Here is a 21,052-nt window from a genome sequence, read left to right as displayed (position 1 = left end):
TGATAAAGCGTGTGTGACAACTTGCCCCTATCTCCATTCATAAATTTATATATCATCTAATGTGCCTGATGTGCCAATGAGACACTGAAGATACATTTTATGATAAAAAAATGCAAGTAAAGCATGATGAATGCAATCAGATGCATTTGTGGTGCCGGGTGCAAATGAAGTGGATAAATGATATCTGAATATGAGAGTAATGAAGTGTAAATGTGATCTAAGTAACAGTAGAATATGTGAGAATATTTAAATCAACAACAGGAAACACATCAGTATTTCTACAGAACTGCAAAACTGAAGAGAATAATAAATGTAAGTCCTGTGCAATTCATTTGTTTGGATTGTATTTCTCAGCATAACATTCAAACCACACCATGACCATGACCAGACCATCAAGTTTGGTGGACTAGCTTTGATATTGTGTCAAACTGAATTTATGTCTGTCAATATGAGTCACAATAAGCAAATGTTCAAAAACGAGTTATTTTTATTCTCAAAAAAAAAAAAAAAAACAACAACAACAACAACAACAACAAAAAAAGGGCTTAATGAACTCACTTTTGTGAAAGCCTCAAATTTGACCAAAATTGACATTTTGCCTGTAGCTTGAAATTAGCCTGTGCGCATTCTAACTCATTTTGCCAGCATGGGTCACATTTGATAGGATAGCCTAAAATCTTTCTTTCAGTATTGAGGAAAGTACTTTTTAAAAGTACTGTCTAAAAAAGTAACTAATTGCGTTTCTTAGTTACTTTTTATAAAAAGTAATGCGTTACATTTAAATAACAACAAAAAAGTTCTATTTTTGGCAAATGTAAAGGCCCTTTCACAGCAGAAGTGAAATGAATAAGCCTCAGGATGAAGGAAATGCATATTTACACCTGTACAGTAGAGGGCGCCGCTCAAACAAACCTTTCAGCTGTGCTGCCATTCTGGATTGCAGAAGAAATAGGATACAGGAGAAGGAAGTTCTTATTTCTAAATCGAATCTGAAGTCATTTTTGCTTATTAGTATGGTTGAATTGGATCATTGAAGGTCAGCATTTGTTAATAAAGTGAGATTAAATGCATAAAGTACATTTGTGTAATTTAATACAGTTAATTATTACAGGCAAATGCGTAAAAATCTGAGAATGCATTTCACTGTTTTTATTCATTTTGAGGAATACTGAATGTTTTCATGTAAGTGAGATGAGTAAATGCATTTTCACATTTAGTCTAGAACTACAGTAACCATCATGTTCACACACAACACTTCTGCACTTTATTTCTCTCAACACGGGGACAGGAGAGCTGTCAGTCAATAAATGTGAAAAAGTAACTTGCATTACTTATTTGAAAAAGTAACTTAGATAATTTGTTGTAAATTGAAAAAGTAATGCACTACTTTACTAGTTACTTTAAAAAGTAATCTGATTATGTAACCCCAATTACTTGTAATGCGTAACCCCTAACATTGTTCAGTACACATTTGTTTAATCAGCAAACATTGTTCCAAGTAAAAAAATGTTGTGAAAATGTTTGTCTTTCATCAAATTGTGATAACTGACTCTCCTCTGATGTCATCAAGGCCACAAAGGGCATTGGATAATATGAACCAATAGCAAGTAGTAACAACAAAATAATCTGCATATTGCAAATTTATGTTAATGTAATAAAGGTTATGGCAATAAGCATCACAATTGGGATTTGTGGAGATGCTCTTGAGAGTGAACTTGACCTTCGACCTCGACATCTCAGTTGAAAAGTGGGTGCAGCTGGTGTTTTAAGAGGGGAGTAGACCAGACCTCCACAATCCACGACAAACTTACATTCAGTTCTGAATTAAAAATTTTTTTTTTTAAACGTTTCATCTGGAAATCACATCACATTGTGGAATTAAAACAGGTTGTGAATGCTCAGAAACAGAGAATTAAACATTGTTCACTTTGCCACAGCCAGCAAAAGTAAGAGAGCATGGAGAAAAGTTTTGTAACAAGCAATCTGAAACACAAATGATTTTTCTTGTTCCTCCTAAAGTCATTGAAGGTGTTGTGTCGAGAATAAAGAGCCGTCATCAAACGCCACCTTTCAGCAGAATGACAGGTGAACATGGAAAGTGTTCTGTAGACTTTTTGTCATCAATGGAATCTATGAAAAGAGTTCAAAATTATCGATCCAGTTCAGACTGAGTATGTACTGATTTTGTTGAGAAGCCGGAATCAATGACTTTGGTCTTTTCACAGGCAGAATAAAAAGGAATGAAAAGCAGCTTTAGCTCAGAGAAAATAAAGCAGCCTTCTGATCGCTCTGGGAACAATGATACAAAGGAGTGATTGTGGTTGATTTTTCTCCCTGTTCCCTCAGAAGACTTTACAGAGCAAACAAATGTTTATTCGTGTGGAGCGTTTCATTTCCCACTGCTATTAGTGCCACCAGACGTGCTGTTGAGTGAAGAATACTCTTAGATTTTTGCTGTCTTCGATTTCAGCCTTTGGAATGGTTTAGGGATGAGCACTTTAGTGGCAATGACAGACCACACATTAGTCAGTGTCCTTGAGTGAGAAAAAAAAAACAGAAAAAAAAAGAGATGGTATTGGCATGTCTGTGTAAATGGAGTGAAATATTGATGTTCACTTGCTTGTTTTGGAATTTGGAACCTTTAACAAGCAAATGGCATGCCAATGTACACAAGAAGTAAGACCGTTTAATAGCGTAAATATTGACTAGAAACTATAAGTGGCTGCAAACGATAACTTCCATCTAAGAACTTTGTTTGTGAGTTTGAAATTAGAGTGTAATTTTGGTGTAGTTGTTAAACATTAGAACTATCAAACAAAAGGTTTGTGGTTTGAGGAGCGAATCCCTTAATCAAAGTGCTTAACTCCTGTGAAAAAGTACACTTTAGCGTACTATAAAAAAATTACTTAATATGGAAATAATATAAAGAAGTATGAACTGAATGTAGTGTTTTTGGACAATTAACAGCATGTTAATTGGAAATTAATAAAAAAAAGTTTTATAGTTTATATTTATATTAAATGCAATTAGCTTAACTTTTAAATGTTTTTTTTTTGACCCATAGGGATTTATATGTAATTTCAGAATTCTATTGTCTTTGAAATGTGGTTTAAATGCCAAATTTACTGACTAGCATTTATGTAGCATTTAACTAAAATATACATTAATGTCATTTCTATTGAAACTTGTATGTCATGTATTAAATTATTACTCATTTGTAATGATGTAGTTGTAATTTAGTACATTTATAATATAGTATATTAATTTTAAATGTACACTGTAAAAAATAATTGATGCTTAATTAAAAAAAATAATAAGTTACCTGGTTGCCTTAAAATGTTGAGTTCATTGAAATTAAAAATTTGAGTTAATACCATGAAGGAAATTGGTTTAATCAACAGAAACTTAAAATATTATGTTATCTGTACTACATTAATTATCTAAGTTCATTTTACAAAAGAAAAAATGTTATGATAACAAATCATGAAAATAATTGTACAGTGTAATTTCAAAAAACACACTACAGTTACAATTATAATCAAATACTTCACATGTGCTTTAGTATGCACAACAAAATATTATTAAAAGATTAAAGTTATATTAAAATACATTTTAAATTATTACAATTTAACTTTAATTTGACATTATTACAAAGTGTACTTTTTAAAATGGTACTTAAGTGTGAAGAAACGTATTCATGAAAGTAAACTCTCTTTAAGTAACAACACTTAAGTGGTCTTTTATTAATATTATATTATCTGCAATGACATTCAATACAATAAAGTGCAGTTTTTTTCCACAAGAGAACCTCTGTTTACGTCTTGGGGAATATCCTTTTAATAGAGTGGCCCTCAAAATATTTGGGCTTTTAAATCACGTTTAAATGTCTGAATGCCATTGCATAACATAACAAAATATCAAATATTTTAAATAAAGGTAGCTCAGGCACATATAGCATGTACTGTTGAGACACCTGTGTGAATCTGAGGGGAACTGACTTCATTCATTTACTAAAACTCTCCAAAACAGCAGTTGAGTAAAATACACCCCATGAGAGTGCTGTGGACACACGTATCTGTCCGAGGGCCTCTGGATTTGTTTCTGTCCACTCAGCGGGTCTTGAAGCAGACCTGGCTGCAGTTACTGATAGCATGTTGAGTTGTGGAGATCAGAGGCTCTGCGCTCGTAATATCTGATCAGTTCTGACAGCAGCACTGACTCCGGCAGCAGCCCTCACCCCCACCCCCATCTCCTGCGGCTGCCGCGGCTGATTGTGGGGCCGTCCGCCTGAATCACGGCCCAGCGCTCCGGAAGCACCTGCCTCCTCTCCAGGGCTCAGAGCTCAGGATCAGGCTACACCTGATGTGGTTTTCATTAAACACACATATTGACATGCAAACTTGCAGAACACACACACACACACACCAGCAGAGCTGCCAGTCAAGATCTTCACATCTGTGATCTCCATAAGGCGAAGAACTGTATGACTCAGACCGACAAAATGTTTTAAACACACATGCACAGGATTCTGCATTGTACACATTTTCTTCCTCAGTTAGGGTCAGAAAAACACTTGAACATACTTTTGCAAGTGCAAATTTAATGTAATGTTTACGGATACTTAATCGCATGTTAATTGCAATTAAATGAAAATGTATTAGTTTACATTTATATTAATTGCAAACTGTATATATATATATATATATATATATATATTAAATCCACTTTATAGGACTTAAAAGTAAATCTCTATTGCCTGGTTTCACAGAAAAGGTTTAAGCTATAGTCACAGATTAATGCAGAGCTGTTTTAACTGAAATGAACTTGCACTGACAGATCTTAAAGGTGCCCTAGATTCAAAATTTGAATTTACCTCGGCATAGTTGAATAACAGGAGTTCAGTACATGTAAATGACATACAGTGAGTCTCAAACTCCATTGCTTTCTCTTTCTTATGTAAATCTCATTTGTTTAAAAGAGGGCATACAAACATTATGGTCATCGACCAGTGGTTGATATCTCAAACATAATAATAGCGTGTTGAACAATACGATCACATTATGATTCGTTAAATAAATAGAACCGAATGTCAGGGCTTTACTGAGTCATATGTAAACCTAGTATTTATATTTAAACCTGTAAATTCATCATGTTTATTATGTGTTAAAATTGTAATCTTAGTTCAAATGGAACATTATGTATTATTACAACTGTATACATTATTTAAATAAGCATGTATATATTGTCTAATGCCCAGGTGGCATAAGTAAAAGCAGGCTGTGTAGTTGACATGGAGATAATATTTTGCAAAAGAAAAGAAACCTGTTCTCGATGCTAAATATTATCCCCGAACCTGCAGCTCCTGTCAAAAAACAACCAGACCGTTATTTCCGGCGTGACGATCGAGTCTCTCCCAAAAATACCTCTCAATGCGCCCTCGTGGACTCGTGCCAAGGGCCCTACAGGTCCGCACTACATGACATCACCAAAGTGTGGACTCTGAGGAAGTCCACAGGTCCGGAGTGTGCCATTTGGGACAGGGCTCAAGAGGTTGGCATGAGGTTCAGTGCTGCCAATTTAGCAATTTTGTCGCAAAATTTAGCGATTTCCTCACCCCTTTCGAGACTTTTTTCAAAAGCCTATAGCGACGAATCTAGCAACTTCTTGGACAAACCTTATCTAGATTCCATGATTCTCTCCCATTGATCTATATTTATATTAAAGGTCCCATTTTTCGTGGTTTTTTGAAGCTTTGATTGTCTTTATAGTGTGCAATATAACATGTGTTCATGTTTCGCGTGTAAAAAAACACAGTATTTTTCACATAATTTACTTATCTGTATACCGCTGTTTCCACTGTCATAAAAACGGGCTGATGACTTCCTTGTTCTATGAAGTCCCTCCTTCAGAAATACGTAACGAGTTCTGATTGTGCCAGCGGTTCCTGTGTTGTGAATCGACAGCAGCTTAGCGAATCTTGCCCGGAAAGGTCCCGCCTCTTACCATAACGTGGAGATGCACGCGCTCAGTGTTATTGTAAACATGTCTTTAATTTTACCCTATCAATTTGAGCCGGAATCAGACCGGTGATTGGACTGCGGGATGAAAATAACAGCGTTTCGACGGCATGGCGACAAACACACTCTACAAACGCAACTCTTGTGTATTCCTGTGGGCGGAGGTTAGTCAAAAAACTGTTTTAGTGACGTCATTAAAGAAGGAAGTAGAGGGATGTAGTCCAAACTGGCCGTTCGATGTAGGCGACTTCTGTTAAATAAAATATCTCGCTTGGCATTGAACTTTGAGCTTTAAAATTTTACAGATTTTATTTATACTCTAACAACAACATTACACACTAACTAAAGTTTGAAACATGGGATCATGAAGAACGGGACCTTTAATATAGATATGTGGACTCACAAGTATAACGTCATCTAGCGACATTTAGTGACCAGTTTTAGCTACTTCCAGCTGAAAGCAATTGGCAACATTGATTAAGTTCCAGAAATGATTAAATTTTGTTTCAATTTTCAAAATTCAATTTCAATGTATATTTTATTTTATTAAGACTCATTAATTATTCAGCTTGTCAATTCATCCTGTCACTGAACCAGTCAATGCTTTTGATTACGGTACACTGCGTCAACTGCGTACGAGACTGACGGGGAGGGACAAAATTGTTGAATAAAGTCGTTATTTTTGTTTTGTTTTTGCGCACAAAAAGCATTCTTATCACTTCATAATATTAAGATTGAACCACTGTAGTCACATAGACTATTTTAATGATATTTTTACTACTTCTCTGGACCTTGAATGTGGTCATTATGTTTCTTTCTATTGGGGATCAGAAACATCTGGGATTTCATCAAAATATCTTAATTTGTGTTCTGAAGATGAACAAAGGTCTTACAGGTGTGGAACGACACGATATTTTCATTTTTGGGTGAACTAACCCTTTAAGTGACACTTATAGTTGTTTTAAATCTTTTTTTTTTTTTTAAATATACTTTTAAGATTTGAAGTACACTACAAGTGCACATTCAAAACAATTTAGCACACTTCTTTTTCACAAGAGGAGTGTGTAAGACAAGTGAGTCCAGAGTCCAGTGACCCCCAAAAAATATTTAGTTACTTAAGTCAAAATGTATGAATGTCATTGCACCAAATTATTCAAACTTTTAAAGATCAAGTCAAAAGGTATTTCTGTGATAGGCAATGTGATGTGACTTGAGGAGAACTGACTTCATACTTCCACTAAAAATCACCAAAACACCAGATTTTTAAAAGACATTACACCTCCAAAGGGTGGTGTCTTCTAAGAAGCTCATAAAAAAGATTTGTGAGTTGATTATGAACACAAAGAACGTTGGATTGTGCAGAGGTCACATCCACAGGTCCTGCGGTTCACTCCTCATCTCTGTTTATTTCAAGTTAAGCAGTTTGAACGCCTGTGCAAGAGGTGCTTAAATAATCGAGGGTAATAACACACTGTTCCCACCGTCTGGCCAAGTAGTTATTAACTCTGATGTCAGTATATTTTCTCGTTAAATGGTTTTCTTATACAATATCTGTAATGCTTTAGCTTGAGGCTCCGAACACCCTGTACGTCTGTTACGAGTGGCGGCAGATTTCATGTACGATATTTCACCTACACCTTTTAGTCTTGCATATTAAACACACTCAACCTGAGCAGCCTTTGTGATTAAAGCTAAAGGCTATAAAAACATTACGATTGCATTTATAGCTCATAAATTTAACATTATTGCTCGTTTTCAACAGCAGTTGCTGCTGGGGTTGATTTATTTGGGAAAGAGGGAAGGCCTGTAGTCTGTGTGTGTGTGTTATGGCTCCGGTCCAGTCTTGTTTTCTTGTTTGTGTGTGCAAACACACATTATAACGCAGCAGTAATGCAGGTTACAAGACTGTAAAAAAGCTTGTGGAAAAAATGAGCTCATGCTGCTGGGAGCAAGTCTGGGCTTCCCAGCGGGGAGAGCTGAAGCCTGTCTTCCTCTCTCTTCTTATTCTTCCTTCCAGAGATAGACTGGAACTAACAATCAGCCTGGGACCTTATATATGTCTATCATCTTATCAAACCCACAGCAGATATTTACCTGCTGTATGCATCACATTTATGATAAAAAAAATAAAAATAATAATAAATAATAATTTTACTGTATTCTGATAAGTTTGAAAGAGCTGTTTTGACAACAATGGGAACAATAAAGAGGTTAAGAGGAAGAAGACTTTTTTAAATAAAGTATTTGGTCACATTTGCATTTACACTACTGGTCAAAAGTTTGGAATAATTAAGATTTTTTTTTTAAAAATGTTTTTAAAAGAAGTCTCTTCTGCTCACCAAGGCTGCATTTATTTGTTCAAAAATACAGTAAAAATAGAAATATTGTGAAATATTATTACAATTTAAAATAACTGTTTTCTATGTGGCTATGTTTTAAAATGTAATTTATTTCTGTGATCAAAGCTGAACTTTACTCCAATTACTCCAGTCTTCAGTGTCACATGATCCTTCAGAAATCATTCTAATATGATGATTTGATGCTTAAGAAACATTTCTGATTATTATCAATGTTGAATACATTTTGTGGCTTCATATTTTTGTGGAAAACGTGTTACACTACCGTTCAAAGTTTAGGGTATATAAGATTAATTAATAGTAATAATACAACTTTTATTCGGCAAGTATGCCATAAATTCATCAAAATTGAAAGTAAAGTCATTTGTAATGTTACAAATAAATAAATGCTGTTCATTGAACTTTCATTTCATCAAAGAATCCTAAAAAAAATAATTAATGTTAGGGTTGGTTCAAACAAGTAGAGACGTGATGCTATCTAGATGCCAGCATAAGTTTATTAATGAAAATAAACCACTAGGGAATACAGGAAAAACTAAATCATACATTGACTAGAATGGACGACAGGTAACTGAAACTGAGGACTATAAATGCACACAGATTAAATTAAGTGTAAACAAGGAACAGGTGTGGCTAATCAATGAACAAATCAGAAACCAAGACAAACAAAGACACTGGGACAAAACACATAATAAAACCAACCTCAAAGAACCCTACTTAACAGACTAGATGTGACAACTAAGCAGCAAAGTAGAACTCAACACCGTTTTTGATTGACGCTATGGGGAACACCATCAGTGCGACCGGCATCTGAAGCACTTGTAAACACACGCCAATAAACCATTGGTAGACAGCACACGTCACACGGAGTGCCAGGGAGTTTAAAGGGGGCACCTGAATACACATCATCAACAATTTTTGTCTTCAGGAGACGTTTGTTTGTAAGTTGTAAGTTGAGTTGGGGGTGTTCGACTCCTCGAGGAGGCTGGATGAGGTTATTATTATGCATTCGTGAGACTGACTGAAAGAGACTGGTAAGAAGCTTTGTTCTTTTTTCATTCTCACCCAAGGGATAGTAGTCCGCGTTTGCATGAGCACCCATCTCACCTGATTCTTGTTAGAGTGATAACAATCTAGTGTTTGAACGGAGGGTGTTTACAGTTGAATGCATGTTTTGTGATGTGGTCACTGTGAGAAGCTCCACCTAATCTTGACTCCATCTATGAGAGTTGAGCGCTTACACCCCTCAGTTCGGGACCATTATTAATAATAATTGAGCACCAATAATAATTGATGATAATTGAGCAAATCAGCATATTAGAATAATTTCTGAAGGATCATGTGATACTGAAGACTGGAGTAATGATGCTGAAAATTTAGCTTTGATCACAGAAATAAATGGCATTTTAATATATATTTAAATAGAAAATTGAAATGATATTTAACAATATTACTGTTTTACTGTATTTTTGATCAAATAAATGCAGCCTTGGTGAGCAGAAGAGACTTCTTTCAAAAACATTAAATAATCTTAATCATTCCAAACTGTTTACCGGTAGTGTATGTTCTTATTTTACACCAAATTTCAAAATGACAATAGTTTTGTGTAACAAACCACAACAGAACAAAAGTTAAGTCATTATACCTTAAAATCCTTCCCTCCACCACAGCTCTCCAATCAAACATGGCACCACTGACACAAATTGGATTTTGTCAGAAGAAGACACACAGAGCCAATGCATTAAGGTCAACGGCATCAATGTGTTGCTGCTTTTCTGGTGATTTATGGTCATTTTGGTCCTGTTTACACCTGGTCACTTCATGCATTTTAACTGATCAGATAGCTATCTGATTTATCAAAAGAATTGCATTTACACTTGGCCACATAAATGTGTCTCAGCAAAACGGATATAAATCCGATCTTCAATTCCTGTGCTATGTGCAGATTTAAAATCAAGAAATATGAGCTGCATTTTATTGACCATCAGTTAATTTCAAAATCAACAAGACCGCAATAGGAGAGAGTGCGGCAATAGGAGAGATGACTGGGTGTTGAGCATCTGGGACTTATTTTCAGTTTCATTTGCGGCAGTTTGTGCGTCAGCTTGCTGAAGAAATACTCAGCGATCGGATTTAAATCCTTATAATAGCTATCCGATCAGAAAAGAAGTGACCAGGTGTAAACAGGCCCTTTGAAGCTTGTCCCAGTCCTCACTCACATTCATTATAAATGTCACATGTATGTTCTGTTTTGATTCAGTTTTCACTGTGTTCTGTTTCTGTTTGCTGTTAGTTGGTTAATTAGTTCTGTTCTCCTTTGTTCCCTGCCTATTTGTTTCCTAGGTTACTAATTGATTTAGTATTCTGTTCAGGTGTGTCTAGTTAGGTTCTCCCTTTGTTTGCTGTGAGTATTTAAGCCCTCAGTTTCAGATAGTTCCTTGTCTTACATTGTGTGTTTAACATCAGTGTTATGTAGGTTGTTTTCTATTTCTCTGTGAGTTTCTAAATAATTTTTTTTTTTTTTTTTGGAGATTCCTTGCCTTCTTGAGCTATCTACTGCAGCGACCATGACAATACAGAAAAGAGTGGCCTTTTGTGTGACACTGAATTTGGATAAATGGAAAATTATGACAGATTTTCTGTTTTCTGGTTGAGCTATTGCTTTTATTATCCACTTTGTAGCAGATTTATCTTCCTAAGAACAGATAAAAATAAATTTAATAAGTCAATAGTTGAAATAGCTGAGCTATAAAAATGTGTAAAGCAAAGCTCAGATAATTTGGTTGAAAAAGAACTTGATAAGAAATATTTAAGCAACATACTCAAATCTCAAAATGACTTTTGATTATAAACTTTGATATCTTGATAAATCTGAGAACATCTTGAGACTGACATGAGATTAATGTCATGCAATATTTTTTTCTGAGAAGCAAGAGAGTTCTTTTTGTTCTTCATTTAATCTCATTGCTGTCTAGCAGAAACATTTGAAATACTGAAGAGCTCTCATTTGTGATTTTTCTTTTCGGGTCTCAGAGTTTCAGCAGTTCCCTTTTGTTATGATGTAGGTTTTAAAGGAAGCTTTAATCTCCTGGGTCTCTCATCCTCTATAATGCCATAATCGCCTGCTTATTACAGGGAAAATGACACAGGCTTTCTCCAAAACAGAATTAGCGCAGGGACATGCACTCTTTTGTAATCCAGCATTACATACAACTAATTGAAGAAAAAATATCCCCAATTTCCTGCAGTAGTGGCTTGTCGTCCTTGCTCTGCATGAATGCATACTTCACACAAACATACACACTCACATCTGAGAGTCTTTAATAGCTGCTTTTATCAGGGCAGGGCTTTCTGCTGGGTTATTGTGTGAAGATCCTCAGACGAGGTCTGATCATGTGAGAGAAGGAGAAACGAGACAGACTGTAGGTAGCTGCTTAGGCAGGATCCTGAAATATTGGGACATCACTACACTATTGACTTTTGATAGACTTTTTTTTTTTTTTTTTTTACATTAAACGTGTGGACACTTACTGTTGTTCTGTGACTTTTCATGGGCGAAATAAAGTAATTTAAATAGAAATCTTAAATTTTGTGTGAGGGCGGAAAACTTCCCAAAGCAAATTTCTCAACTGTTTCAAGTTGGTCATGCAGATTCACTGTGTTGACCAACAGAAAGCTGCTTGGTTTGAAAGTTACCCCTCAGTTGAAAAGTGAGGGTACGCTACAGATTAAAATATATCGCTTCGTACCAGCCCACTTCGAGCACTAAATCTGGCCAAAAGAAGGTACCTTAAAAGGCAACTCACTGGGATTTGGAGCAGAGATTTTTGAGAGTGTGAAAGTCTGGAGGCAGAGTCGGAGGTGCCCATGGGCCATCCTCTCTGCTCTTTATCTCACACACGCACGCACGCACGCACACACACACACACACACACACACACACACACACACACACACACACACACACACACACACACACAGGTCTCACTAGGTGGGTAATTACAGTGACTTCTTTGATCAAAGCACAGCCTCGTTAGCATTCTGCCCTACAGTAAAAACAGCTGTGTGTGTGAGAGAGAGACTGTAGAACACGTTGCTGTATGTAGATTTCCGTGCTCAGGGTAAATCCCACAGGTATAATCACCCAAATCTGCTCTCTCACCCAGCTTCTGCAGGATGGAGAGAATTGTGATGAAAGGAAATAGAAGGTTAAACCTTTCACCCTGTTCACCTTCCTCAACAGAGCTCAATGATTTTCTGAAAGCATTAAACATGTCAATACCCAGTCTGACCCCTTAAAATCTAACCACAACTTGAAATGTTAAGTCAAAAAAGAGGGAAAATGTTTTAATGTTTTGCTTAAAAGAATAGGCTTTTTTTTCTTTAGTAAAAATTCTTTTTCTGACCCCCCACCCAGACACTGAGTCTGCATTGGGAGCAGCTAATATAAAAAAGCTAGATTTTTGTGTGTGTGTGTGTGCAATAACACTATAATAACTTTTATTAAAATAACCAGCATATTTAGCATATTATTTCAATTCAATTCACATTTATTTGTATTATTTGTATTTCACAATTTCAAAGCATCTTTACAGAAAATGCAAGTCAATATTACAATTTAGAGTGATTTGTTATCAGAGATGACTGTGTCCAAGTCATGTATTTAGGAAATGTACAAATCACTCAGTTAGCTAACAATGTATTAATTTAAACAATGAATTAATTTAATAAGGCAGAAACAATGAGCTCACTGAAGTAATGAATACATGTTAACAATGATTAGGATTTATAGAAAAATTTGGAATGGTGCATGTTGATCCAGAGTTTGCGTCATCTGAAGTCCTCGCAGGGGTTGGCGCCATCTCTTCACAGGTGTTGAGGCATCTGAAGTCTTCATAGGAGGCTGGATCCAAACTGGAGCTGATGTACTCTAGTTACCTTAGGATGGGCATCCCGAGATAAAACAGAAAAGCAAATGGAGGATAATTAGCGTAGCTGCTGTTCATAACATTAAACAAAGATAGTCATGTGCATTTGATCTGTACAAGGATATGAGATGCATTATGTGAATGCTTGGTTAAAGAGATGCATCTTTAATCTAGACTTAAACTGGGAGAGTGAGTCTGAGTCCCGAACATTATAAGGAAGGCTATTCCAGAGTGTAGGAGCTAGGGCTGGGCGATATATCGCATGCGATTTTCACGCGCTTTTCGTCAGTAAAGCCGTAGTTCACTGACAAGCTACGCAATATCGCGTTCATTATCGCAGATGAATCGTCTTCGATAATGAACGCGATATTGCGTAGCTTGTCAGTGAACTACGGCTCTGTCTATTAAATGCCCGCTCCATTTGAAAGCAGGTGATGGCGATTTAGCGTTAATCAGGGAACCGGCTTTACTGACGAAATGCGCGTGACAATTGCATGCGATATATCGCCCTGCCCTAGTAGGAGCCAAATGTGAAAAGTTCTCCCTCCTTTAGTGGACTTTAGTACAACCAGAAGACCAGAGTTTTGTGATCTTAAAGAGCATGATGGATTGTAGGGCGATAGAAGATCAGTTAATTACACAGGAGCTAAATCATTTAGGGCCTTATAGGTCAGCAGCAATACTTTATAATTGATACAGAACTTAATAGGTTACCAGTATAGAGATGATAAAATTGGTGTTACTGTATATGATCATATTTTCTATTATTAGCTATTTTATTTTACATTTTTGTTCAACCCTATACTGACAAGATTTGACCTACATATGGATCTAGCAGCAGTTCAGATCCTCCTCCTCTCCCAGGGGGGGCACAGTCCCTCAAGGAGAACATGCAGAGGTTTCTTGATCTGGTCCCCTTCATGCACAACGATGACATCAACCTCTGCATGTTTTTACAATCAGATCTAAATCAACAGACCAGGGAACACCTGCCCAGAGACAGCCCGAGGAATAGCACCAAGCCTGTTCCGCTGCCCACCACTATGCCTGTTTTGTCTCCCAGCACCAAGTCCGTGTTGTTGTGGAAGTTCCCACCAAACCTCCCACTCCCACCTCCTCTGCCTGTCTCGTATTAACCAAGGACACCATTTCTGAAATCTCTGCCTGTCCTGTATTGGCCAGAGAGGCCGTTTTTGATTTCTCCCTGCCCTGTCATGGCTAAGGAGGCCCTTTCGTAACCCTCTGCCCATGCTATCCAGTTCTTCTTCCCTGTCCCCGCTGGCTCCCTTCAGTCATTTGACGACTCCTTTGTTGGCTCCTCTCAGCAGTTTTTGATCTTCCTGTTCGCCATCTCCGCCCAGGTGTGTCAACTCTCTAGCTTCACCCTGAACTTTCAAGCCCTTCACTCCACCTCAGCCTGTCAACCAATTGGCTCCACCTTGGTTCCTTCCTACCTCAGCTCCACCTGGGACCATCATCCTTCTAGCTCCATTGGGCTTCCTCATCCCTCCAGCTCCACCTTGGTCAGTTGTCACTCTACCTTCACCACGGACGTCCAGGCCTTCGTCTGTGCCTTGGCCCTCCACCCTTTTGGCTCCATCGGGCTCCTCCTTCCCTCTGGCTCCACCTCAGTCCTCAGTCGTACCAGCTCAATCCTCCATGCCCTTCACTCCACCTCAGCCCATCAACCAGTTGGCTCCTCCTTGGCTCCTCACTCCCTTAGCTCCACCTGGGACCATCATCCTTCTGGGTCCATTAGGCTTCCTCATCCCTCCAGCTTCACCTTGGTCAGTTGTCACCACGGACTTCCAGGCCTTCATCTGTGCCTTGGCCCTCCACCCCTTTGGCTCCATCGGGCTCCTCCTTCCCTCTGGCTCCACCTCAGTCCTCAGTCACACCAGCTCTGCCTCAGTCCTCCAACACCCTGGCTTCACCTCGACTGCTCGTCCCCATGGCTCCACCTCAATCCTCCATGCCCTTTACTCCATCTCAGCCCGTCAACCAGTTGGCTCCACCTTGGCTCCTCTCTCCCTCAGCTCCACCTGGGACCATCGTCCTTCTGGCTCCATTGGGCTTCCTCATCCCTCCAGCTCCACCTTGGTCAGTTGTCACTCTACCTTCACCACGGACTTCCAGGCCTTCGTCTGCGCCTCGGCCCTCCACCCCTTTGGCACCATAGGGCTCCTCCTTCCCTCTGACTCCACCTCAGTCCTCAGTCGCACCAGCTCTGCCTCAGTCCTCCAGCACCCTGGCTTCACCTCGACCGCTTGTCCCCTTGGCTCCGCCTTGTTCTCTAGGACCTTTCAGTGTTGCCCGGTCTCTTCAGCTATTCAGCTCCACCTGGGTCTCCACCTCCATTTGCTCCCCCTCTGTCAGTTGCTCCTCTGGTTTCACCTAGAATCTTCACCAAGGATTGGGCGGTAGTTGGGGGTCCAGTCGTACTGGAGAACTGTTATGGGTTTTAGTTGTGCTGAGGTCTGGTCTAAGGGTTTGGACTACTTTGACCAGTTCTTTGAACTCAGTATGAACTTCTCTCAACTCCATCAATTCTGCACGAAAGGCTTAAAGTGATTGCAGCAGCTGTGCATTTTCACCGCAAATGGCTTGGTTCATTATAGTATTCAGGCTCGGGGTAACTGTTCCGCTGGGATGATGTGAAGGACTGAGGTAGGTTTTAACTGAAGTTTAATGGTCTTAATCAAGGGCCTGTGTGAGGAGCAGGATCGTCATTGAGGTAGTCAGGATTGTCCCATGATGACTGGAAAGGTGTCATGTGGGCACTGGGCAAGTACCGCCCAGGGGGATGAGATAGCATGTTTAGTTACGGTTCTGGCCCCTACACACTGCACTTCAAAGTCTTGGAGTCAGACTGCTGGATATGTTCTGCATTTTGGTTTTGTTGCCCCAATAATCCTCTTATTAGTCTCCGTGATACCAGGAATAAACACTGCATCAGGCTCGAAGGACCAGTTGTTGGAGAGGGAAAGAGACTGCCATTAGGCTCTGGTTCTACTAATAAGCAGTATACACTCCTGGGTGTCGGACAGGACACAAAGAATGAAGGGACTGGAGTTTCTGATTCCAGAGTGTATTGAAAAGTAGATCTAGGGTCATGTACTAACACTTTGAACACCAAAACACCAACGAACATCCAAATAACAAGCAGGAAGAAACTTCTAGGCACAGCTGACATTCTCTCAGAATTGTACAATGACTATACAAACTATATGAACTATGAACTCTGAAATTAACTACAACTATACTTCCTCCTAGTGGCAGCAACTGGGCTTTACAATAACTATTATCAAAATAATAGTGTCATAATAAAACTATAGTTTTATGAAGCTCAGTTCATACTTTTTCTCGATCTCTCGGCTGGTCTGGTTGATGTCTGCATATCATTTCCTTCTGGTTTCCATTGCAGGAGGTGAGTGAGGTCTGTCCTCTGCAGGGTGGGTAACCATAGCTGTATGTATCGTCAGAGAATGAGACAGACAGTGTGTGTCTGATTTGAAGCTTTGGAGGCCTCTGATCCGGATGGCTCAAATCTTCCAGAACCACAGTGGAATCTCTTACTAATTATGGCTGAGGAAACTGATACAAGGAGACCACTGTATAATAATACAAACACACATGTTTGAGGGCTCACCACACACACACTTACACAACCACACACGCCTTCCTCCATTACAGCAGTTTTTATGAACTATTTATTTATTTAAAAACAAAAAAGCAAATATATAATTTATAAAACAAGATAAATTAAAATTAGAAAATAACATTAATTAAACAAGAAGGATTGTGTAAACATATAAAATAATACAAAATGCAGCAATAATTGCTCTATTTATGTAACATACACTACCGTTCAAAAGTTTGGAATAATCAAGATTTTTTTTTTATTTTTTTTTTTTTTATGTTTTTGAAAGATGTCTCACAACCAAAGCTACATTTATTTGGTCAAAAATGCAGTTTTATCTTTTTTTAAAAATATATATTTTACAGTGTCACATGATCCTTCATAGATCATTCTATTATACTGATTTACTGCTCAAGAAACATTTCTTATTAATGTTGAAAACAGTCATGCTGCTTAATATTTTTGTGGAAACTTTGAAAATTGTTTTAGGATTGTCTGATGAATAGTGAGTTCAAAAGAACAGCATTTACAGAATTTGAAATTTTAAATATAAATCTTTTGTAACATTATGTCTTTACTGTCACATTTGATCAATTTATTTGATTAGTGTGTTCTTTCTGAACAAAAGCATTCATTTAAAAAAAAAAAATACTTATTTTTTATTTCAGGCCCCAACCTTTTTAATGGTAAGAAAGGTGAAAAATTGGTATATATAATATAATATAATATAATATAATAACATCACTGAATTAACCTAAATACATTAATTTATTGCAACAAAACCATCTTTCATGGGTTTAATCAAATAGCTCTTCAATGTAACAACATGTGTTGATTACCACTTTTTACAATGTACTGTGTAATAAAAACAGTACTCTTCCTCTCTTTTTGTGTTTTCGAGCAGCAGTCATTGCACTAGCTCACACCAAACAGAAGTATGTTTCTGAGACTGTCACTTGCTGCTGCACTCATGACTTAATTTACATTCCCACTGATGCCCATGACAGATGCTTTCTTACCAAACCCGCATACAAGAATGTGGCTATGGTGTGTCGTGACAGTGTCTCCTGAGCAGGTAACAAAAGATACAAATCAAAAGAGCACAGTGTTGTCTGCCACAAACACACATTCAGTAACGGTTTTATTGCACACAGAGCTAGTGCACATAAAGTACATGCTCACACAAAGTCATACTCTCTCTCTCAGACACGCACACATACATCTATTGTTGTTAAATTAAGATCATTGTAATTAGCACTTAACAACCCTAAATACAACTTTAGACATTTTTTCACAGTGAATATAAAACGTTATTTTGTCGCTTTATAAATATTTCCTTTTGAGGAGTCTGACATAATTTAATCAGATGTTGTTCAAAACTCCATATGGCTTTTATTTTATGGAAAAGGAGGGGGAAATGGAACTAAACATTTAATATATTGATTTTGTTAAATGCTCCACAAATAGTAAAGGATAGAGAACGAGAGATAGTACAAAGGTGAGCAATTCCATCAATAGCCATTTAAACCTAGCCTGCAGATTTGCCCTGCAAACAGATTCACTCTCATTTGCATGTTTGTGGCAGCAGGAAGTTCATATTTTGATTGACATCTGCTCTGAGTGTGTGAGGTTCTGTCTCTGTGTGAGTGTGTAGTTCAGAGTTCATATTTTGACTATGAGTGTATGTGTGCATGTGTCTGAATACTGATGGAGAGTGCACAGGGTTTGATTGACACATTTACTCGGTTGTCTTGAGAAGCAACAGGAGCGACAGCTGTGTACACCATTGACCTGATGAAGACCTGCATACAGAAAAAAAAGGTCCAATGGATTCTTTGAAGGTGAGCTCATGTATAAATATAGCTTTGACTGGATAAAGAAATGACTCCGTTATGAAGGCCTCTTTGGCTTCTACAGAGTTAACATCTGAACTGTCAACTGTTATTATAGCTGTTACTATAGCTGTTACTGTTAGTTTGTTACTATCAGCTCTCTTAAAATCAGCTATGTTACTATCATGTCTGATATATTAAGGTTTGTTACTGTCACCTCTGCTACTATCATCTTGGTTGCTATCAGCTCTGTAACTATCAGTTACAGTCAGCTCTGTTACTGTCATGTCTGTTAAAACTTTGTCACTATCCTCTGTCATATTTAGGTTTTTACTGTCATCCTTATTACTATCAACTCTTACTGTTTGCTCTGTGACTGTTAGCACTGTTACTCAGTTACTGTATTATATTAGCTGTTCCTGTCAGCTCTGTTAATATCAGTTATACTATCAGCTGTTATTTACAGCTCTGTTACCATCAGCTCTTTTACTATTATGTCATATCTAGGTTTGTTACTGTCACCACTGTCACTATCAGCTTTGTTACTATCCTTTCTGTTATAATTAATTTTGCTACTGTCAACTCTGTTACTATCAACTCTGTTAGCTCTGTTACTGTCATGTCTGTTAAAACTTTGTCACTATCCTCTGTCATATTTAGGTTTTTACTGTCATCATTATTACTATCCACTCTTACTGTTTGCTCTGTGACTGTTAGCACTGTTACTCAGTTACTGTATAATATCAGCTGTTACTGTCAGCTCTGTTAATATCAACTCTTTATCAACTCAATATCAACTCTCCTTATTACTATCAACTCTTACTGTTTGCTCTGTGACTGTTAGCACTGTTACTCAGTTACTGTATAATATCAGCTGTTACTGTCAGCTCTGTTAATATCAGTTATACTATCAGCTGTAATTTACAGCTCTGTTACCATCAGCTCTTTTACTATTATGTCATATCTAGGTTTGTTACTGTCACCACTGTCACTATCAGCTTTGTTACTATCCTTTCTGTTATAATTAATTTTGCTACTATCAACTCTGTTAGCTCTATTACTGTCATGACGGTTAAAATCAGCTGTCACTATCCTGCCTGTTATATTTAGGTTTGTTACTGTCAACTCTGTTACTATCAACTCTATAACTGTTAACTCTTTTACTTTCAGTTAGACTTTAGGCTCTCCCATTCACCCCTGTTAGCATCAGCTATGTTAAATTCAGCTTAATATCTGTTATAATATCAGATTTTACTGACAGCTCTGTTACTGTCAGCTATTCTAGGCTGTTACTGTCATCACTGTTACCATCAGTTCTGTTAAAATCAGCATTGTTACTATCATGTTTGTTATGTTCAGGTCTGTTACCGTTACCTCTGTTACTATCAGCGCTGTTACTGTAAGCTCTTTTACTATCAGTGACGATATTGTTTGCTTTGCAACTGTCTTTTACCATCAGATTTGTTGCTATCAGATCTTTTAACATCAGTTCCATTACTGTCATCTCTGTTAAGATCAGCTCTGTTACCTCCTTTGTATCTGTAATGCCTGTTACTGTCATGTATGTTTCTGTCAGCTAAATTAGATAAAGAATGTTACTGTCAGCCCTTTTACTATCAACTCTGTTATTATCAGTTATACCATCAGATGTTACTGTCAAATCTGTTACTGTCTGGTCTCTTAAATTCAGCTTTGTCTGTTATATTCAGGGTAGTTAATGTCACCTCTGTTACTGTCAGCTCTGTTTCTGTTAGCTCTGTTACTATCAGCTTTTTTGCTATCAAATCTTTTTAAACCAGTTCCGTTACTGTCACCTCTGTTACCTCTTCTTTATTATTTACCTGTAATGTCTGTTACTATCTTGTGTGTTACTACCAATTATGTTACCATTAGCTCTGTTAGATAAGACCTCAATTATAAATAAAATCTCCATTTTGATAAACTAGCATTAATAAAGAATATGACATTCTTTGATGCATCCATTATATTCTGGCCAAAATCACTTAAACAGGCAATCTAATATAGATAAGATTTATTTATTTTTTCTTATTATTTGAACTTGTACAGCAAGTAGGAGCATCCCAGGAGAGCTTGAAGCATGTCAGCTCTGGTACCATGAGATTTGTTGCTAACAGGTCTGTTACTTTTAAATCTGTTACTATCAGCATTATGTCAGCTCTGTTAGTGTAATTTGATGCCTTAAAGACAAACACAGTGTTTTTGAGTCCGCCATCATGGTTCACTAAAGTCAAATTGTTTTGTTGGAGTTTAATGATAG

General features: G+C 37.5%; 1 long non-coding RNA gene across 1 annotated transcript; it reads left to right on the top strand.

Moving 5' to 3' along the window:
• Positions 1–9,110: 9,110 nt before the first annotated feature.
• LOC125269789 lies at positions 9,111–20,719 on the top strand. Its single transcript, XR_007185194.1, has 3 exons — positions 9,111–9,408; positions 17,847–18,017; positions 18,702–20,719. It is a non-coding gene; the product is annotated as an uncharacterized LOC125269789 (long non-coding RNA).
• Positions 20,720–21,052: the final 333 nt, after the last annotated feature.

Source organism: Megalobrama amblycephala, linkage group LG6 (assembly GCF_018812025.1).
Source record: "Megalobrama amblycephala isolate DHTTF-2021 linkage group LG6, ASM1881202v1, whole genome shotgun sequence".
Taxonomy (NCBI): Eukaryota; Metazoa; Chordata; class Actinopteri; order Cypriniformes; family Xenocyprididae; genus Megalobrama; species Megalobrama amblycephala.
This window is presented reverse-complemented; position numbering and strand designations above follow the sequence as displayed.